General features: G+C 38.6%; 1 protein-coding gene across 5 annotated transcripts in view; it reads right to left on the bottom strand.

Moving 5' to 3' along the window:
• Positions 1 to 20517, bottom strand: part of KLHL32 (kelch like family member 32) — a 124267-nt gene that overhangs the window by 41476 nt on the left and 62274 nt on the right. The window lies entirely within an intron of this gene.

The raw sequence follows: 20517 nt of genomic DNA, 5'->3' as shown, positions 1-20517 counted from the left end.
CTAAACCCTTAATTGAATTTAAATACTTGTTTAAAAATGAAATAAGTCACTAAATAGGAAATTGAGGTATGGTCATGAATAAGAGCCTCTGTTTTCCACAGGTTTTATTATACTGTGTTAAAAGAGCAACTACAAAATCTAAAATTTGTGCGCAACTTTCTTCTGGTACTGTATTGCTTTAAAAAGATACAGTACAAACCAGCCTTATGTAAATTACTGAAACTTTTAATCTTGTTTTTATAAACTTTTAAATACATGCCACTTTTCCTTTTTATGAACTGAAGGATGAAATATGAACACAAGCAGAACTGTCACTAAGAGATGAAGAGAGTTAAGGTGGTGATCATATCTCTTCTAAAGTGATGTACATTACACTGCTGAGACGCATTCAGACTACCAAAATATGTGTAAGTTTATATATACAGATCTTACAACTTACAGCTGAAATAGCTCTAAAGTCTCACAGGAAACTCAAAACAATTTAATGGCCAAATTATCAGTGTCTACTTCTGAAATGAGAAGCTATCTTTGATTATAGGTATGCTACTTATTCCACATTCCCCAGCTTCCTCCCCTCTCCCTAAAGTAAGAGGATCCATTGTTCTACACTACTGGACTTCTGATTCAGTAGTATCAACCTTTGGATGCTAAGCCAATTTAACAATGAGCTAATGTTTAAAATCCCCATAAAAGAAAAATCAATTTTCTGAACAAGCATAATCTGAAAGATAACAATATTACATATTCAAAATAAATGAAGTGACATTGTCCATATTTTAATGCAGAGGTGCATTTTAATATGGAGAGATGCTAAACTGACAAACAGGAAAAATAGATATAAACATTGTATTTAAATTTCTTCCAAGTCTATCCTTATTCATTTGTACTTTAAAGAATAATTGCCTTGCACAAGCCACAGAAAAGGATGTAACAGATTGATAAATTAGAGTTAATCATAACCAAGTACACAGCAGACTACAATAAACCTCTATTCCTCTGCTCCATGTTATAAATAGCAGAAAAAGCACAAGGAGAACTAAGGGGAAAGAATGCATTTCTTTATGACCTTATTTGAAAGATAAACTCCTTGGGGAAATACAATTTATTCAGATTATCAAGACCCTGCTGTGCAAATCTACAGTCTGGGAGCACACTACAGAGATCAAACAATATTTACTTTATTCTGTTGGGTATAAAAGCTTTTAATGAATGCATAATTAAGACAGAAATAGTATATACAGCTTTAGAATTCCACTGCCAAGCCAAGCCATTAATATCTGAAGTATCATACCCAGTTGTAACTCCACCTGCTTCCTATTTAGATTACAACACTATTATAAATCAAGGTATTAAATGACTAGCCCTGCTGCTGTAACAGAGAAGACACTATTTCCCCTTTTCCTAAAAGGGGTTCAGCCTCTTTAAAGCAAAAGAGTGTGAGGTTTCTGGGACAGGGAAACAATTACTCAAAATCCTTAAGCAGCACCTAGCACAACAGGGTCTTGGTCTTCCAGGTTCTCTTCTATGTTAAATACTCTGAACCAGCTGCACCATTCAGAAAGAGCCTTGACATAAATCATAGCAAAGACTATCTAAATAGATAAGGTACTGTGCCAAACGAAAAATTGTAGTGACAATTTTATCCCTGACAACAAAAGGGATCAACATAATTTTATGAGAAAAGAGAGCTGGTTCTGTTGGTTCTAGCTCTTCCTTTCTATATCAAGGATCCAGTTCTGCAAAACCTCACACATTTACATAAGAACTAACACATCGTGCACATACAGACATATATAGTTCATACTAAGCAGAAGCACAAATCCTTCAAAACCCATACTTTAGATCTAACTCAAAATTTGCCTCCACTAAATACCAAGGACTTCCAGTTGAACCATGAAAAAAACATTTTGTGGAAGCCTGGTCACAGTGGAACAGCTGGGTCAGAATTTTGCAGTGAATAAACCCATGTTTACATTTATTACTAAATCAATGCAGACTGTAGGTATATTTACAGGCACATTAAAGAATGTCTTTTTAAATGATTTATTTTATGAAATTAATTTTTTTCTGGTAGATCACTGCTTTCTCAACACTTTCTATAATTCCTGCTTTTGTTTTCTCCTTCAAGCATGAAAAGTTATTTTGCATCCATGCCATTATTTCAAAGTAGATCTGGGGCTAAGTACAAAAGCAAGAAATCAAAACATTTCAGCCCTATTACTTTTCTTTCTGCCTTATAATTGATTTCTCTTCTCACTTAGTGTTTCCCTGTACCTGCTTAGTTTCCAGGTTCAACCTGCTGGCTGGTGCTAGCAAGCGCCCTCTTTGAAGGCACTGAAGAAGCCTGAGACCTTCACAATGGAAAGACACGACATTCTCAGATTGCTCATGTGATGAGACATCTGTGTGGCTTCCAAAAATAAAGTGAAACATGCCATATGCAGATACACAAACATAAAACTTAAAAAGTAAACATTTTCTAGAATCTCACATAGATTAATCTAAGTTACTAAATAGTACAAATATTTTCAAATGGCAACCCAGTTAATTATTGTAAGTGACCCTGGTTATACATGCCTATTATATATTGCATAAATGATTATGTGTGTTATGGAAAGAAATACGATAATGAAACATTCAAACTATACAGTTAAAACTCAGTGGTACTATTGGAACAGCCACAGGTAGGGTACTGCAGAGTTTTCAGTAGCTGATTTCTCTTGCTAAACAGAGGCTGCTGTAGGAATGTTTTTTAATTTGATTTATTATCTTAATTTATTTTTTTTAACTGCTTCTAGCACAGAAACTCCCCAGATGAAAAGCTTCACATCTTGCCAGGTACTCCTGGCAAGATAAAAGCAGCTATCAGTATTATTTATCAAGTAAAGAGACAGGGATGAAACAGAACATTGAGACCATCTAACCTCTCACCTGGCCTTTTTTACACCATTTGACTGTTGAAACCCAAAAGAAGGGTTTTATCAGATTTATCAATGTTTACACATTTTGCCAATTCTGAAAGCCTCTTTTCTTCAAACATTAAGAATGGCATAATCCTGCGTGTCCAGCAGAAATCACAGAATATTGGTACCTAGTCTTTACAGATATTTTATCACTTTATATTTTTGCAAATTCTTCAGTTACTACAGTGCTTAAGGAAAGCTGAGAACTACTTGGCTACTCCATAAACCACCCATAATCTTCCATATTCCATGTTCACTTTTTTTTTTGCTAATATTACCAAATCAGGAAAGAGCAAGATTTGTCCTTTAGAAACCCAAAGTTCACAAGAGTAGCTGTTACAAAACTATAGACAAGAATAATAAAGAAAAATAAGATTGTACAATACTATTTCTTCCAATTCTTTTTCAGACTCCAGTAACAGTTTAAGGCCATGAGAATACAGGAGTGGAAGCCTATTCCTTTGCTATACTGGACAAGCTCATCAAATCACCTTCATCATAAATTAAGAGAGATCCATCTTAAAACTCTTTTCTTGCTCCAAACACTACTACAAGAAGGTTCATCCGATTCTGAGACTCCATCTCCTTATTTTCGGCTTAATTTACACAGTTTACATGCATTTGCTCCTGGGCCAATGCTATCTTTCAGTTTCAAAAGCACTGTCTTCCTCCCTGCTCCCTCCTCGTCCTTCCCCTAGTATTTATTACAGTATCATAATATTTATTTATTTATTCCTTTGATTTATTTATAGAAAACAATCATATTCTTCCTCAGTCCTCATTTTCCCAGGCTAAACAAGCCAAACTCTTTCAATCTACTCATATAAAATAGGCCTTCCTGATCATCTTAGCTGCCCTTTTCTATACCTCTGCCAGTCTGACTTATTTTTTTCTTCTGTGTGGTCAAAATCTTCACAGTACTCTTATTTTTTAGCAGTACCTTGTACACCAGCATTAATATTTCTTTACCTTTATAAATTACATTTCAAGAAATATCCTAGACTCAAACTGCCTTTTTCTTAATAGTATCATGTTAGTAGCTCAAAGCTACTGTATGATTTAATGCATGACAATTCTTGGTAAACTTGGTCCTCAAGTGAAACACATTACTAAGAATGGGACTGACAGGAAAAGACCATTGCTTTTCACATTAAAAATATTCAGAATGGAAGTAGATCGGTATGAGTTGCTGTAACTTCCATTGCCACCCCCTCATCAGCCTCTAGAAAAAAAAATAGTCTGGACATTCTCTGTAATAACTTCTTTAAACTTTGCAGCTAAAAAAAATTGCATCCCATTCTAGCTACACAGTTCCACAGCTAAGCAAAATCATGTCTGCACTACTGTGGGCCACATCATAATGACAAAACCTGAAGGCTGGAAGTCTGTTTCTGTTTTGGTGCTTAAGATTCACTTTGGAGCCCTGGCAGGCAAGAGAAAGACAACACCACTTTCAAATGCAGAAGCATGGAAAAAAACCTAGACCAAAGACCAGGAATGCAGAAGAAGTCCAGAGAAAACAACTGTACTGGAATGTAGCAGCAGAGCTAGAATCACAAGCCAGAGAAAACGGGGTGTTTGATAGTTCTTCCAACTGCTCCGCTTAAATGTAAATGAATAATGACAAAGATGGATAATAGCATGATAGTCACTAACTGAAAAAGGAAGTCAACACTTAATGTTGCGCTAAAGAACAAACAGCATATTCCCAAATTATCAGCATACTAATGTTAACACTGTAGGTACAAATAAAAACAGAGGAAGTGGTTGTGTGCAAAGAATATATAATATGATTCACACAACTCTTTCATAATCTTTTTATGACACTTACTTCTGGAACATTTCAATGATACATACAAGTGCTCTGTAATAAACCCCGCAAAGGACCACTTTTCTTGAAAACCTGTTTCTGCTTTGGAACCCCAGGTAACAGCTTGTCACCAAATGCTTAAGGATTACAAAGCTAATAAACACATCTGAAAACTGGAAAAGGGTAACTGTAGTAAGCCGGACATCTAATATCACCAGAGAATTAAACAAGCTATGTAAAATGTGTGGAATGATGAGTTAATTAACACAGACAAATTCAAATCTCAAATGTATGCTAAACAACCCAAAGCAACAAAACTTTCTCAGAATTTTAAGGCATTATGTGATACTATACAGAAAGGCCGAATCCAGCGCAGGATAACACAATACTGATTATAACTGATAGACAACATAGCATCAGTCACCAATTTGAAATAAGTAGTTCCCAATGCATTGTAAAAATCACATCACCCAACTATCTACTAAACATCAAAAGAGCTAATCTTCATAAATTTACAAGAAATATTGGCAGAATATAATGGGATAAATTTAACACAAGGAGTATTATGAAAAGTTGAATGTTATGTACTACATGAAAGTTATGAAATATTATACTTTTAGTAGGATGGATCAAAGATCTGTTCAATGACAATCTCAAACTGAAGTTATTAATGTTAAGTTATAAAGCAGTTTAAATTTTCCCAGCAAAGTCCTCAATGGATTAGTTCTTGATCCAATACTATTAACAGTTTAATTGAACTAGAGAAGAGAAAATTTTGCCTGGCAGAGTTTACAGAGGGCTCTTCAATAGCAGTGGAATAACAAGTTATGAGAATGACAGAATATGACAATTGTACGGCTTTCCTGGCAAAGTGGTCATAAACGGCAGCATCAGTTCTCTGAAAAAAACCAAAAAGGCTTAGAAAATGCACACCAAGTGCTGTTCAATAAAAGAAGCAACCCCCTCTTGCTGCTTCAACATTGCGTTTTTAAGCTATGGCTCAAATATTGGTCCCAGTTCTGAAGGTCCACACTTTAAAGCTACGAAAATATTATAGTCCTGAGAAACAACTTTGCAAGATTCAAGGTGCTCAACTTAGGTTTTTAAAGCAAGACTCCTGAAGAGTTTTATCTTGAGCAAAGATATTTACAAAATGGAGAGAATATATAAAAGCAAAAAAATTCTGGCCAAATTTTCAGAAAATGCTTTCTGCCTCATGAATGTAGGATCAAAGTTATCCTGGCCACTGGACTAGGAAGTACAGGACTGTTTGCATTACCTTTGTGTGATTATGAACATTTTGCAACTCTGCAATAGAAAAAGAAACACATTTACTGCAATGAAAACTATTTTTTTGCCAACTGCCTGTATAGTAAAGGAGGATATATTTGCACAATTTGGTATCTGAGGTTACATGCTTTCACATCCCTCTGAAGAGCAAGAGACTTGCTACAGCTGCAGGAAAATAGAAGGGTAATCATCAGTTTCAAACAGGGTACAAGAACCTGATTGTAAGTACATGAATGTTTAAAAAGCAACATTTCTGTTTTATTTATTTTATCTTCATTTCCTCTGGAATCTCTATGTTCCTGCAATATCTGACCTCAACTCAAAAATCACCAAGAAATTTTTTGCTCATAGCACTAACTCAAGGCAAATTTTTATTTTACAGAGAAAAAAGGAGAGGAGGAGTTATTTCCCATGATGCAGAAGATAGAAAAAACAGAACCTCGAGTGCTTGGAACCCAGTCCAGCGCTCTAGCTCTAGTAGTTACAGAATTCTGTTTCTTCTTCACCACACCCCCAACTTTAACACAATTCATTTATACAGCTCAACATATCAACAGAATGTCTGTAACATGTTCCGTATAAGCATTATTTCTCAGTAAAATAAAACCCTCTACAACACTCCATCCTAAATTTATGCAGTGAAAAGAACATCTCTGCCTCCCCTGACTAGGAGCTGTGCTGATTAGTAGGTTTACTACATAATAATCAGAACTGATTTCAGGAGGTAAACAGGATAAAAATGCATAGTAGTAGTTGACACAGAGAAAGAAAAGTAAAAGAATGTAAAGAATTCTGGAAACACCACTGAATTTAAAAAAAAAAAAAACACACAAAACAACTCCACTATATGTGAAGATCAAGGGGGATTTGCTTCCATACTAAATATTGTTAGGGATTCACTTATCACTCTCTGTCAGCAATTATTAGAAATATAACTCTCAAACCCAGAAAACCTAGAAAGAGCAAAGCTCAAATGTAAAAAGCAGACATTGGCTCAAGGTCCAGTTCAACATTTCTGACATCTGATCTTCAATGGTGCCAAACAAGTCACAAGTCTTCCCCAAACTAACACACATGAATGTTCACACTGCTGAAGATGCCAAGTATCAAGAAAGCATGAGCCTTCAAAGATCATGCTGACTTTTATTCATTTAGTGTTGTCGTGGTTTAAACCCAGTCAGGTAACTTGTTCGCTCACCCCCCCCCCCCTTCTTTCCCTCCCCCTACTCCCAGAGGGACAGAGAGGAGAATCGAAAAGAATGCAACTCCCACGGGTTGAGATAAGAACAGTTTAGTAACTAAGGTATAACACAAATCGCTACTGCTACCACCGATAATAATAATGATAAAGGAAATAACAAGGGAAGAGAATACAACACCTCACCACCAGCCAACCGATAACTTGCCCCCCTCAGCCCGACCAAGCACTGACCGATACCTCCTCCAACCCTGCAGTCTCCCAGCCCTTCCGGCTAACTCCCAGTTACATCCTGGGCATGACGTGCTGTGGTATGGAATACCTCTTTGGTCAGTTTGGGTCAGGTGTCCTGTCTCTGCTTCCTCCTGGCTTCCCCTCCCCCCGGCAGAGCATGAGGCTCACAAAGTCCTTGGGCAAACCAAAACATTGCTATCAGCTCTGTTCCCAGGCCGAAAGTCAAAACACTGCACTGCACCAGCTACAAAGAAGGAGAAAAATGACTGCTACGGCTGAACCCAGGACATTATCCACCCCTTATTCCATACCATTCACGTCATGCTCAGATCCCACATATTCAATATACTCTTATCTTAGTGCATGGACCAGTAGCTATAAAGCTGCTGAGTCCATCTGGTCCATGATGCCAGGCTCCATTTCTTGTAACAGTCTTCCAGAGCAGGAGAGACTGTGTGCAGTGTTCACACTCATGAATAACCTGGGCAATAGTGTCCACTGCTAAGTCCACCCCTCGATCATGCATCCATCTCTACGTTGCATCTCTGCTCTGATGGCCTGAAGTGTCATGGGCCCACCAGGCTCAAAATAATTCACTGTCCCCTTCAGCAGTTTCTGCAGCTTGTTGCTGGGGACTCCATACAGCTGCCTTCCATCTCCGACGCTTCCAAAGCACTGGAGGGGCCCAGTGGACTAGATACTTGCCCATACTGTCACACACACCCTGCCACTCATGACTGTCCAGCCTTGGGGAAAATCTCTTGGTCCCCCTGCATCGTCATCTAACCCCAGACAAGACCCAAACCTGACTCTGCTTAACTTTTGAGATCAGACAAAATGGTGGTGGGTAGAACACAGTCTGTGTGTGTGCCAACACGCTGATCCCCATCACAATCAGCAGGCAGGTCCCAAGGATACCCAAAGGCCATTCAAAACCTTCAGCACTCTCAGTTGATGCTGCTGTACTTGTCACTGGGGCTGGTGTAGCTGCTGTGCTTGCCGGCTCTCCCACCGCCAGCTTCTCTTTTCCTGAGTCCAGCTCTTCCTCCTCTGCCTTGCTGGGAAATGCTGCGTGGTCTCCTGCGTCCTCCTGGGGCTCGGCGGGCGGCTTCCGGGGAATGCTCGCGGCCGTCGCGGAGCTGGGCTCCTCCGCGGGGCTCGGCTCCTCCGCCGCCTTCTCCCGCTGCTCGGCAGCCGCCTCCTTCCTCTCCTCGACCGCCCCGACCTCCTCCACCGGCAGCCGTCCCCTCGCGGCCTCCGGCCCTGCTTCCGCCGCCGCCTGGTCCCCGGGGCCGCTCTCCCGGGCCGGTTCGGCTGCCGCCGGCTCCCGGGGCCGCTCCCCCTCGGCTCCCCGCAGCCTCACGAAGATGGAAAGTAGGGCGAGGGCCAGGACGGTGAAGAGCAGCCGGACGGCCAGGTACAAGTCCACGGCCACGTCCGTCCCGCCCTGCTGCTGGAGCCCGCCCGTGTTACAAGCCATTGCCATAAAGCACAGTGAGACAAGAACCTTAGCCCAGGCCCCACACTTGATAAACACTAACACAGCAAATACCGGCTCTAAGTTACAACATTCTGAAACTGTGAGATCAACAAGAACAACTCTGAGAGCCAATAAATCAGCATTGTGACGAGTGACTATTAATCTGGTCAGATCTGTCGTTATCTCAACCCTTCGTGCCCCACGTTGGGCGCCAAAAAGAACTGTCGTGGTTTAAACCCAGTCAGGTAACTTGTTCGCTCACCCCCCCCCCCCCCTTCTTTCCCTCAGAGAATACGATACCACCGGCCAAGAAAACGAGTTCCACCCGGAAGCCCATGTCCAGTTACATGACCGATACCTCCTCCAACCCTGCAGTCTCCCAGCCCTTCCGGCTAACTCCCAGTTACATCCTGGGCATGACGTGCTGTGGTATGGAATACCTCTTTGGTCAGTTTGGGTCAGGTGTCCTGTCCCTGCTTCCTCCTGGCTTCCCCTCCTCCCTGGCAGAGCATGAGGCTCACAAAGTCCTTGGCCAAACCAAAACATCTCTATCAGCTCTGTTCCCAGGCTGAAAGTCAAAACACTGCACTGCACCAGCTACCAAGAAGGAGAAAAATGACTGCTACTGCTGAACCCAGGACAAGTGTCTAGCAGCTCTTACCAAGAATAAAAAAATAACTCCCCTGCACCCAAAATCTCAAACAGCTAACAGTCAGGACTTCTTTTACAGCTAACAGTCAAGATTCCTTTTGCTTTATGACCAAGGCGTCTTTGGTCCATGCCCCCCATGACCCAAAAAATACAGAAGAGAAAAATACTTAAATCAATGCATTGCATATTTAAGAGACATAGCCAAATAACAAAATTCTCTCTGCCTTTAAGATTTCACCTTGAAGACACCACCTTTAAAGCAGAATAAATCATTTCAGGCACAATTTCTAAGTGTTCACAACTATAGACATATGCCAGTATCTCAAAATCATGAAGTATATGAAGGGACCCTCTTCTGTATCCCCCTTTAAAGACAATGAGAATGAAGGCAGACACCCTTTAACAGAAAATTGGAAGGGCACTTAGAGGAGGGATATAGCTCAGCTACTTCAAAAGGAACGTATTTCTGCAGCTAATCTAACAAGAACAGTCACTGTTTTTTTAAAAAATGAACCAGAGCTTACTGAAAAAATCTTTAGCTAATGCTTATTTCATGAGATGTTATAAAAATCAGTGTAGTTTTTAAAAATTATTTTCAAATACAAATTTTAGTAAATGTTACTGAAACATCCAAATCTCAAAGATTTTAACCACACACCTAAAAAGCAAAACACTGACAACAGCTTATCACATATATCTAATGTTGACTCTTTTCCTCCCACTCTGAAATATTTGCCACACACACTGATAATTTATGCTGCTACTTTTATTCCTTTTCAAGAAATTCCAATAGTCTGTTCAACTTTTGGTCCAGGGCTGAATGGTGCTATACAAGGCCAGAACTTGATTAGGACTTTTTATCAGTGGTGTAGAATACACATGCAAGTTAAGACTCACAATGGTATCTAGGTAGTCAGATACTTTCACGTATTCAGTTATAGCAAACACTCAGTATCAGTCTCTGGGTGTCCTTGACATCACCATTGTATACAAATACTTCCTGCATACTTCAGTGGCCCATGAAGATGGTAATGCTGCAAATATGAGTAAAAATATTGTGAGGCAGGCAAAAACAAAATATAGGCACACAAACACTGATTTCATGCCTGGTGTGTGACGTTGGGCTTGTCCCCATAGCTTTTTTCATGTCTACACGACTCCATTTCAAGACAGTGGGAATTCCTATCCCACTGTATTTTGGGGGCTAAACATACCTGAGGTTACTACAGTACTTTCCCCATGAAAAATAGATGAGCTTAGATGCTATGGAAATTCCATGCATTTTGCATATATAATTAGAACACGTGGCTTATAGTAAACAAGGAGAAAACACTGAAATTGAATTTAGAAAAAAACCTCCTTTGAGTGGGTTTGGCAACTTTCACAGCAAAGGTGATATCACAAAGCAAGTCCAGACAATATTACTACCCCTCTAATCCAGAGGGACATGACAGCTCCTACAAGCGTTACTGTAGAGAAAAATCAGTTCCCACTGAACCACAAATAAAAGTCCTGGTTTCAGTCATCCAGGATCCAATGCCACCTTATGCAGCTAAACATACTCTGTGGCAGATATCACAAATTCTGTAAGACACTGTTGAAACAGATGAGAAATCTAGCAGCAACTTCCTCCAAATTAATAAACAGCTGTTTAGAACAGATTACACAGGAAAACCTGCCCCAGGGAGCGCAAGCGACTATTCTATGAAAACAAGTGAATAAAGTTGCAAATATTCAGTTTGGAATAACACACTTGCAGGACATTATTGATGGTTAATAAAGTTGTTGATACCACTAATCTTTAGGTTTGTACCTTTTAATTTTTAGAATTAGTGACATGAATGATGCCAATTTATAACTCTGAAAACTCTGATTGCATATTGGCTGAAGATTCAGTAAGCCAGCATATATACATTTATATTCATTTGGGGTTCAAAGCCTATTCAATACCCTGGACAGAAATGAAGATTTTGTTTTTAGTAGAATTAATCTACATCACAATTCTAAACCAAAATACTGGCTCCCCAGCAAAGCCTACTCTGATGCAGTTGTGCAATTCTCTGATGGAATGTGCAAAAATGCTGTTTTCACTTACTGCTGCTAAGAGATCTACTGGAAAACATGAACAGCCTTACATAGAACTTGCTTCCTTCTTTGTGCTCCCCTACAAAGTGAAATGGTTCTCTATTAAGTACTGATATAGTACTTAATAGTAGTTACAACTAGATGTAAATTTGAGGTACTCCCATTTCTTATACTATTTATATATATTTTGGGCTTTCATTACAAATCTTCACACTCAACTTGTGGGTTGTGCTACTTAAGGTGGTTGTGAGCAGTTCAGATAGGTGAATCAAACAGTAATGATTACAGAAAAACATAACATATATCAGGGTGGGTGGGGAAACAAATACATAGATTATCAAATTCAGACTTTTTGCCTTTAACAGAAGGCAGTCTATGGACAAGTCCAAATTGCAAACACTGCCAAACTTGGGGTATATGAACTTTGATCCCTAACCAAGTTTTGAAAGGACAGTCTCATATATTAAACTGACTGTAAAATTAAAATAAAATTTACTGGGTCTTTTTAATAGCTTTTAAAGATAGAGCAGAGAAAGTCATTCACTATTTTCCTCAGTTTAATATTTCAAGTGCTGAGTTGCCTCTCAAATTCCATCAAATAATACATTTTCTCATTCATTTTCTTAAGAAAGATTCTCCTCCTGCTTAACATTCCCAACCTGAAATTGATTCTTATGAAAATAATAATATGTTTAAAAATACAAAATTATAGAGGAGGTAACTTCACAATTATAAGGAAATTTAAAAAAAAAAAAAGAAGTTTATTTTGGCTATGCCAACAAGATGGACAATTAACTCCCTACCACAGTAATACTTATGAGATAAAATCAGATTGTAACTCACTTCAGGCCCAGTGTTCTCTTCAGGTTCACAAGTTACAAATGATTTACAGTCACTGCATGGTACTTAACATTCTGGCTTTTCCCACATTAGTAAATACTTTATAGCCAAAGCATTTACATGTTTCAGAAATACCTTTGCTAAAATGGCTTAACAGAACTAGAACTGCTTTAGATCAAAGCAAAATTAAATAAAATGTCCCTCTGCTTCTTTACAGGACGTAAAAAAATAAAAATGCTCTGTATTATCTGGTGCCTGTATTCCTGTTCTTTCACATTAGAGCTGTAAGTCTCCTCTTTCAGGTCACGTCTTCCACATAAAAGTGCTAAACTAATGCCGCTTAATGACAAATTAATGTCCATGAATAAAAAATACACCTCTAATAGCATAGAGTAATTTGCCATTACAATATCATCATTGGACATGCCCCTGGTTTAATACGATGTATTTAATTCATAACTTAATGAGTGATATATAAAAAGAGAGAGATGAACCCTGCAATTACATTTATGTGAGTCTGTCACCTTATTTGTAAAACCTTAGAGTCATTTACATTCAAATTAGAACAAATGAGTGATTTCACAAAGTGCAGTGATAAATGACCATTGCTGCACAAGACAGAACTGTATTTCCTGTGAAAACATTAACAGTTTCCTATTATTTGTTAAAAATTACAATGCATATTGCCCAGTGTTGTGTGAATAATGACTTTTTTACTGATTAGGTCAGAAGACTAATACGGAGTAAAAATAAATAATTTTTCTTTTCATTTTTTTTTTTTGATTTTTCCTAGAATTTATCTGCTCAAACTGGTACGGACTCACAGTGCCACCTGCTGCCCACTCCTGGGGAGGAAGGGCTCGACTGCCTCATTTCAAGTCCTGTTCAGCCTTCGGTCTTTTGGGTTTCATCTCTTGCAATCAAACAAATTTTCCTGCCAGACTGCTAACAGGGCATGTCGCTGAAGACATCAGCGGTTAAGGAGGGCTGCACTACCCAATTACAAATACTGCCATTTCTGGGGTTCATGCATCTAAACTACCTCAATTAGTAAGGGGAATTAAAAGCCAAAGACATTGGGGGGCAGGAGGGGCAGAGGAACATAAAACATTAGTATTGATCAGATGGTAATAAAATCAAAGAAGAATTTTGTGCACTAAGCATTCTGGGATTCATCAGCCTCTGTTTACAACTTTATAAAAATACTAGAAAGGTTCAAGGCAGGAATCTTTCAAGGGCTCAGGGACAGAAAAGGTCAGGTAAGGAAGGCCATATTGGCTAGAAAGACAACATGAGAAGGGCAGGGAGGGAAACCGGGAAGCAATCCTGTTTCTTTGCTCCTATTTAGAAACACACACCGTAAGCTGCTCTCCCTTCCTGACAGAAACTGCAAAGAGAAGAAGATGTAGCAGTATCTACCTCTTCCCAGCTTCTGACCCCTCCTGTGATTCATGCAGAAGACCAGCAATGTGTATCCATACAAATAGCTAGGCAGCTTGGAAGCTTTAATCTTGCCAGCAACAGTAAACTTCGATACTCCAGTATCATTCTTCACACATCCATCAGCAGTTCCAATTTGGTTTTATCAATTATTACTTCATTACGAAAAGCAGAACACACGCACAAAGTCAGCAAGTTCCTCATGATAGCTGCACCACTTTCTTTAAGAGTTAACACCCCAGGAGCAGAATATCCACTATCACATTGCAGCTAAATAGCAGCAAGTGGGTTACAGTAAGAATGGGATTCAAGGTGATGGGGTTTACAATTTTTACACTCCTCACTGGCACCAACTGAAAAAAATGGAGAAAACCCCCATCATTTTTTTTTCCTAAGTGACACTCTAAGTTGAAATCCTCAGTACTTCATTCACATTATATATATGTATACGTATATACATAAACCCATATCTCTGTAATTTAATGTGGCTGTATGTTAAAAAGAGGAAATAAATTCCTGAAGTTATTTTTGAGCTTTATACAAAAACTTTTCTAATGTCTGTCAATAGCTTAATGACTCAACAGCTGACAAAACATGCTCCTTCAAAAATCAGCAGGCTAGCACGGCAACAACTGACTGGCTGCATAGAACTGAAAACCAGGAAAATGCAAGATGACATTATTTCTGTCTACTTTGTATTCTTAGTATGGGAAGGTCCCTCTTTCCACCATGGGATAAAGTTGGTAGACTCTAGTTTGATAGTGGAGGCTTTATAAAACACCCCTCTAATTCTGGAGGAGTGGAGGGCTGGAGAGTGTGCATGTGTGTACTTAGATTAGAAACTCAGTATTAGTTAAAAAAAGGCAAGCCTTGGTTGCTACATGACCTTTAGATTCTTTTTTCCAGCAGTTTAATTTGCTCTATATTAAAAACCCAGGAGCTAAAATCCCAACTGAACCAGGGCTCCTAGCAATGCAAAGGTGATGCTCTCAATCTCAGGTGTAAGAATTAATTCATCTCTGAAAGAGTGCATCTTAGTGAAAGTAGGGACAGTGTTGTTGGCACTGTCCAAATGGAGATGTCGCATTAAAAAAAAATAAATAGCTTTGAAACTCTCTAAACCATGCACGCTCCCTTTAAATCCACAGGCAGGTTCATTTGTAGCTTTTTCCTTTTAAAATCAGTAACATATTTCAATCTATAAACACATTCAAATAGTTTAAAATTAGTAGAAGAAAAGATCCGGATCATTAGGTGTTCATGCACCATAAAAATTCTTGGCTTATGAGCCTAAATTGACCATTACAGTAGAAGGTTAAAAATCAAAGCCCCTACCCAAGACAATATTCCTGCTTCACTTATTACCAAGAATTATTCCAGGAGGTTTTATTTTATCATTTGAGAGTTGATTAATCTAATTTTTACATTTCAAGGGTGATCCTGCTGTCTGCTTCTGTATACAAGAATCCAGAGCATACAGTACAGAGGCGGCTCCAAGAAAATTCCAACTGACTGCTGCTATAGAGTGCTGGATTTTTTTCAAGCTCATTTTAATCACTCACCTAAAAATATCCTTTTCATCTTAAATTAGCCCTCTTTAAAGACACTACAACTGACATCAGTAGCAAGAGGCAGCTATACCTGTGGCTGAGTTCTGTCTACTCTAAAAGGTAATACAGTACATTTCCGATTTAGCAGGGAACTTAATGCAGTTAAAATTAACATGAAAACTGGCATCAAACTTTCAGCTTCCCCTGACACAAAAACATTTATGATCCCCAGAGAAATTTTTAACAATCAGGGGAACTTTAATGGCAATCAGGGTTGCTGTTTATGTCTACTATACTTGCTGTTCCTAGCTACTGCGAGAATAGGAAATGAATTCCAGCCATTGAGTACAAGGGCAGTCAGCTAACATCCCTTGTAATAAGGCTGCATTTAAAACATGCAACTGTCCAAACAATTAATATAAATGATATCCCAGACTCTGTCCAACATGTGAGTTTGATTTGTTTTTCACAAATTGTGCCTGACTTATCAGCAGAAATTCATAGGGGTAAATGCTAACAATCCTGCAATGCCCTGCCTCTCAGAAACAAGTGCATTGCTTTGGCCAGTTCTGCAGCTTTAAACCCCTCACTCACACCTGTCACCTTATTACCTTAAATGTAACTCAGGTTGTATATAGAACTCCACTGAAAACAATAATACTGGATTTCAGAAAACACGGAAAAATCACTTAGCTTTTAGATTTCAAATATGTACAGTCTTAGTCCCAGATCCCTGAATGCCAGTGAAAATCAGCCTTTAGTTTTAAAATCCGATTACAAAAGCTACACTTACACAATATTGAGTTGATGTTGATCACTAGAAGGTAATTTCATTGAAAACGCATATTCTCAATAGCGTTCCCTCCTTATTAAGACTCTGACTGTTGAAATAATTTGCAGTTTGTGTCTCTCTTTGGTACTGAATATACAAGCAGCTGAGGAAACAGACAAAACTTCTTACATCTACTGTCAGTTATATAACTCAGACATGCTTATGAAACAAATATTTCTATGTTCTAAATGAATCTTCTAACACATTTCTTCTCTTGCATAAGAATAAAGTTGTCATGTACCCTTCAGAAAAACGTTTACAAGATTTAAAGTGCAAAATAGGTCATCAACAATGAACAACAATGAACAACCAAACTACCTCAATTTAAGTCCATTCTTGGATCTCCATCACATTCAACACCTTCAACTAGCTTTCTCCTGCCCTTTCAATGTCCAAATAGTAGGACAGTTGCAGTCCACTGGAACTCTAAAGGCTAAAACTTCTTTCAAAAAGGAAACAAGACATTCCAATAACCTGTTCCAATTATATTTCAAAATCTACCTGTTGGTTACAGCTGTCTGCGTTAGCCTCCTTTGAAAAACCTCAGCCAAAACTGACAGTCTGAGCTGGAAGAGGAACTAAGAAAAAAACTTTTAGAGAACTGGATCTGCACTCTGCGAGCAAATGCTGTGCGCAATCACAGACCTTAGTGCAATTCAAGACACACGAAACTAGAGTCTTCGGCTTAACTTTCCCACACCTATGTAGCAGCAATACAGCTAAGAACAATCACACTGTCTTACTGTTCGTTTACGTTGAGACAGAGGTATGAGATTTCAAGCCTTATTTCAATGTTTAAAGTACCTGAGAGTTATGCAGATGACATGATCGGAGAGAATCATGAATATGTATGTGTCTCAAATAAAATACATCAGCATGCTTCAAAAAAAGTTCCCCTCTACAAATGAAACTAAAAACAAGCCCCCTCCAAACAGCAAAGGCTGGGGAGTAATCATAATTCAAGATATGACACTGTTGAAGCAAGTGAGGAAGTCTGAAAAACACAAAGCTGGAATTTAGACCTAAAGTAAGGAATGCTTGGGCATTCCTCTTGTTGGCAAGTAGAGAATATATGATCTACAATTGTTTTAAAATAAAAACCAGTAAATTTTCAAGCCAAAATGAGAAGCAGTTTTCCAGTGAGAAAATGGAATCAACATTAGATGCTACAGAACATTGGATAATGTGAAGTTTATAGATGATAAAATGCATTTAATAAATTAGCAGTGTTGTCAGAAAACTCCATTGAATCCTGCTGTCATAAACATCTGGGAAATCAATATTACTTAATTGAGGTGGGAAGAAAGAATGTTCCTTCTCCTTTTTTCTGTCTTTACTTTGATCAAAAACTCTTCATAAACATAAAAATAGTGATGCAAACTGTTTGTTACTGACATTTTATTGAATGCTCTAAGCTGGTTGGTCTATAAGGAAGAGAACCTGTCTTACAGTCAAAATAACAACTTGTTCATTCTGAGAGAACTGAGATTAAAGTCCTTAAAGATCAGTGAATATGAAAGGCAGCATTGGCTGGAAATTAGTCTGCCCCAGTGCACTGCAAATCACCTTCAACAATTAGACACTTCAACCACCACCTTCAGTGGGTTAAATCGGTGCAATCTACTTTGAAACCTCACAGACTACAAATACGTCTTCGAATTGATATGCGTATGAGCTGTACCAACTGCATTTGAAGCAAAAAAAAAGTCTTACTGAAATCCATAGAATAATTACAGGCCCCAGGTAAAAGTAGCAAGAAGAAATGAAACTGTCTTGAGCTCCAAAAAAACTGACAAGCTGGAACATCTAGTGAAAGAGGAGAGCTGGAACAAGCTCTAATAGGAACAGCACTATTATATGGGAAAAGCCTGGTCCTAAACAATCCTAACACATTGAAAATTCTGTGTCATCATTATGCAACAATAATAAATAACAGCCAGATTCCACATACTGTATTTCCTGAATTTATGCTAAACTAAGTTCACGATACCTGAACAACTCAAAACAGCAAGAAAGAAATTAACTAGTACAGTAAAGGAAGAACTCTGCTGCACTCAGATTCATCAGAAAGAAGAGAAAGGGCAAACATTATTCTCTTACCAGCATCTTTATCATAGCATGTGGGCTGACAAGACACTCCAGTTAGCAACTGCAGGAAGCATAAGTGACTTCAAGGGAAGCCTTCTTTAGCTACTTTGATATTATTTTTAGATAGTACTAAAATAAAGCTATAAATACTTTTTTAATTAACCAATAGTACTTAGAAAATGAACAGATATTTCATATAATTAATTTGAACCCTAAAAGGTATCACCATCATTATGTATGGTACCTTGTTGACCTCTGCTAAAAAAGCTTATACAACTATTCAGGGTTGAATTGCATGGATTGCAACTTTGCAGAACAAGACATTAATTCTTACTGTGATCTATTTAGACTGCAAATCTGCCTGCAGATATGCCTTGCTGTGATGAATCTGGTATTAAAAATACTGCAAAAAGAGTGAAATGCAGTCTAAAGACTGATATGATGTAAGTTACAGGCATCCCACAGATGTCCATGCAGATTTGATACCTTAAAAAAAAAAAAAATGATTCAAAAATACTCTCCAAAACTACCACTGCTCTGTCTCCCAAGACATACTCTCCTCCTTATTCCCTACCTCCATCACTGTAAATCTGGACACTGGGTCCCACTTCCTCTTCATTCTTATACCAGCGTAGCTCCAGTTACCCTATCTTGGCAGGCTACTTGGAGTACAACAGAGCTCTTGCACGTTATTTGTGTAATCATGTTGACTGTCACTTCCAGAGAATTTTTACTGTCCATTTGGCAGCAATGTTTGCTCATCCTGTTTTTGTTGGGGTTTATTGTTTGGTTGGTTTTGCTTGGCTTTTCTGGGGGAGAAGGGAGGGTGTGGTTTTGTGGTTGACTTTTTGTTTTGATTTGACTGGGGGTTTTGGGGGCTTTGTTTTCAGGGTTGGTTGGTTTGTTTTGGTTTGGTTCATTGGTTTTGTTTTAGATTAATTAGTAGTCTGTTCCTAGATACTTGACTACAGATTGCACATCATGGGCAAGATCCAAAGCACTGCTAATTCTACAGTTGTCTGTACTTCCACTGCAGTGATTTCAGGATTAGAAGTATTAGGGTGGTGCTAATGGAAAATCTGAAAATACCAGAGGTTACTCAGCATAGGGCATGGAAGAAGATAGCACGACTTAAAGTGGACATATACCTGGTGCTTTCCTAGAACCCTCTCATGTCTCTATCTCACCAGCACTACAATACTCAGATTCTTCCCTACTCTTCAATGCTTCCTCTAGTTTCTTTGCTCCAATGGTCTCTTTGGTTTAATTTCTGACAAAGACATTGCATGTAAGCAGCAGAGATATGCTGACTATTTAGGCTGGCATTAAATACACTGTATGACTATCAGTGTTAGGCTTGCATCGTCTTTCTCATTGCATCGTCTTTCTCTTCCCACACCTGCCTGACAACTGGTAGTCCAAATGGTTTTGTGGCTTTTTTGGTATCTCTTATTTCTCAAGCCAACCATGTTTCCCATTCCATTCCATGTCTATTTTCTCAGAAAAATTAAATCCCTTCATATATTCTTGAAAACAAACTGAAACAAACTGCCAGCTCCTTTAACTGTTTAATCAATTTACAATGCACATATTCATACCACCATACTGAACACGCATTTTGAAGGCTTCCCTAAGGCTGACACTCAAAGAACAGATTCTTTCTCCCTAAGACACAGAGCCTTCAAGTACATCCTGGAGCTCTTAACATGAGATCCTGCATGCCTAGGGTACTCAGTAGCTCAGCGTGCTGCCAAACACACTCATCGACTGTTCAAAGGCAGTTATGTTGTTGGAAGGCAAGTGCGTACAGAGAGGATTGTGCTGACATGCACTTCCATGCCCAACTGTTGCACAGATACAGCCAAATGCACCTTATTTCAGAAACAATACTGAAAAATTACAATGGAAACAGTTATGTAGAATTGCTATTGCCTTTTTTAAAAATAAGGCTTTTCATAGATACACCTCAAAGTTATGCTGTTGCTACCATCATGAGCCATCTCCTATACAAGCCAAGTACAAAAACTTAGTTCGCTGGAGCCAGATTTTGTGCTTC

This window comes from Pezoporus wallicus, unplaced genomic scaffold (genome assembly GCF_028554395.1).
Source record: "Pezoporus wallicus isolate ANWC-B61680 ecotype Strahan unplaced genomic scaffold, APGP_CSIRO_Pwel_v1 contig_747, whole genome shotgun sequence".
Lineage (NCBI taxonomy): Eukaryota > Metazoa > Chordata > Aves > Psittaciformes > Psittacidae > Pezoporus > Pezoporus wallicus.
This window is presented reverse-complemented; position numbering and strand designations above follow the sequence as displayed.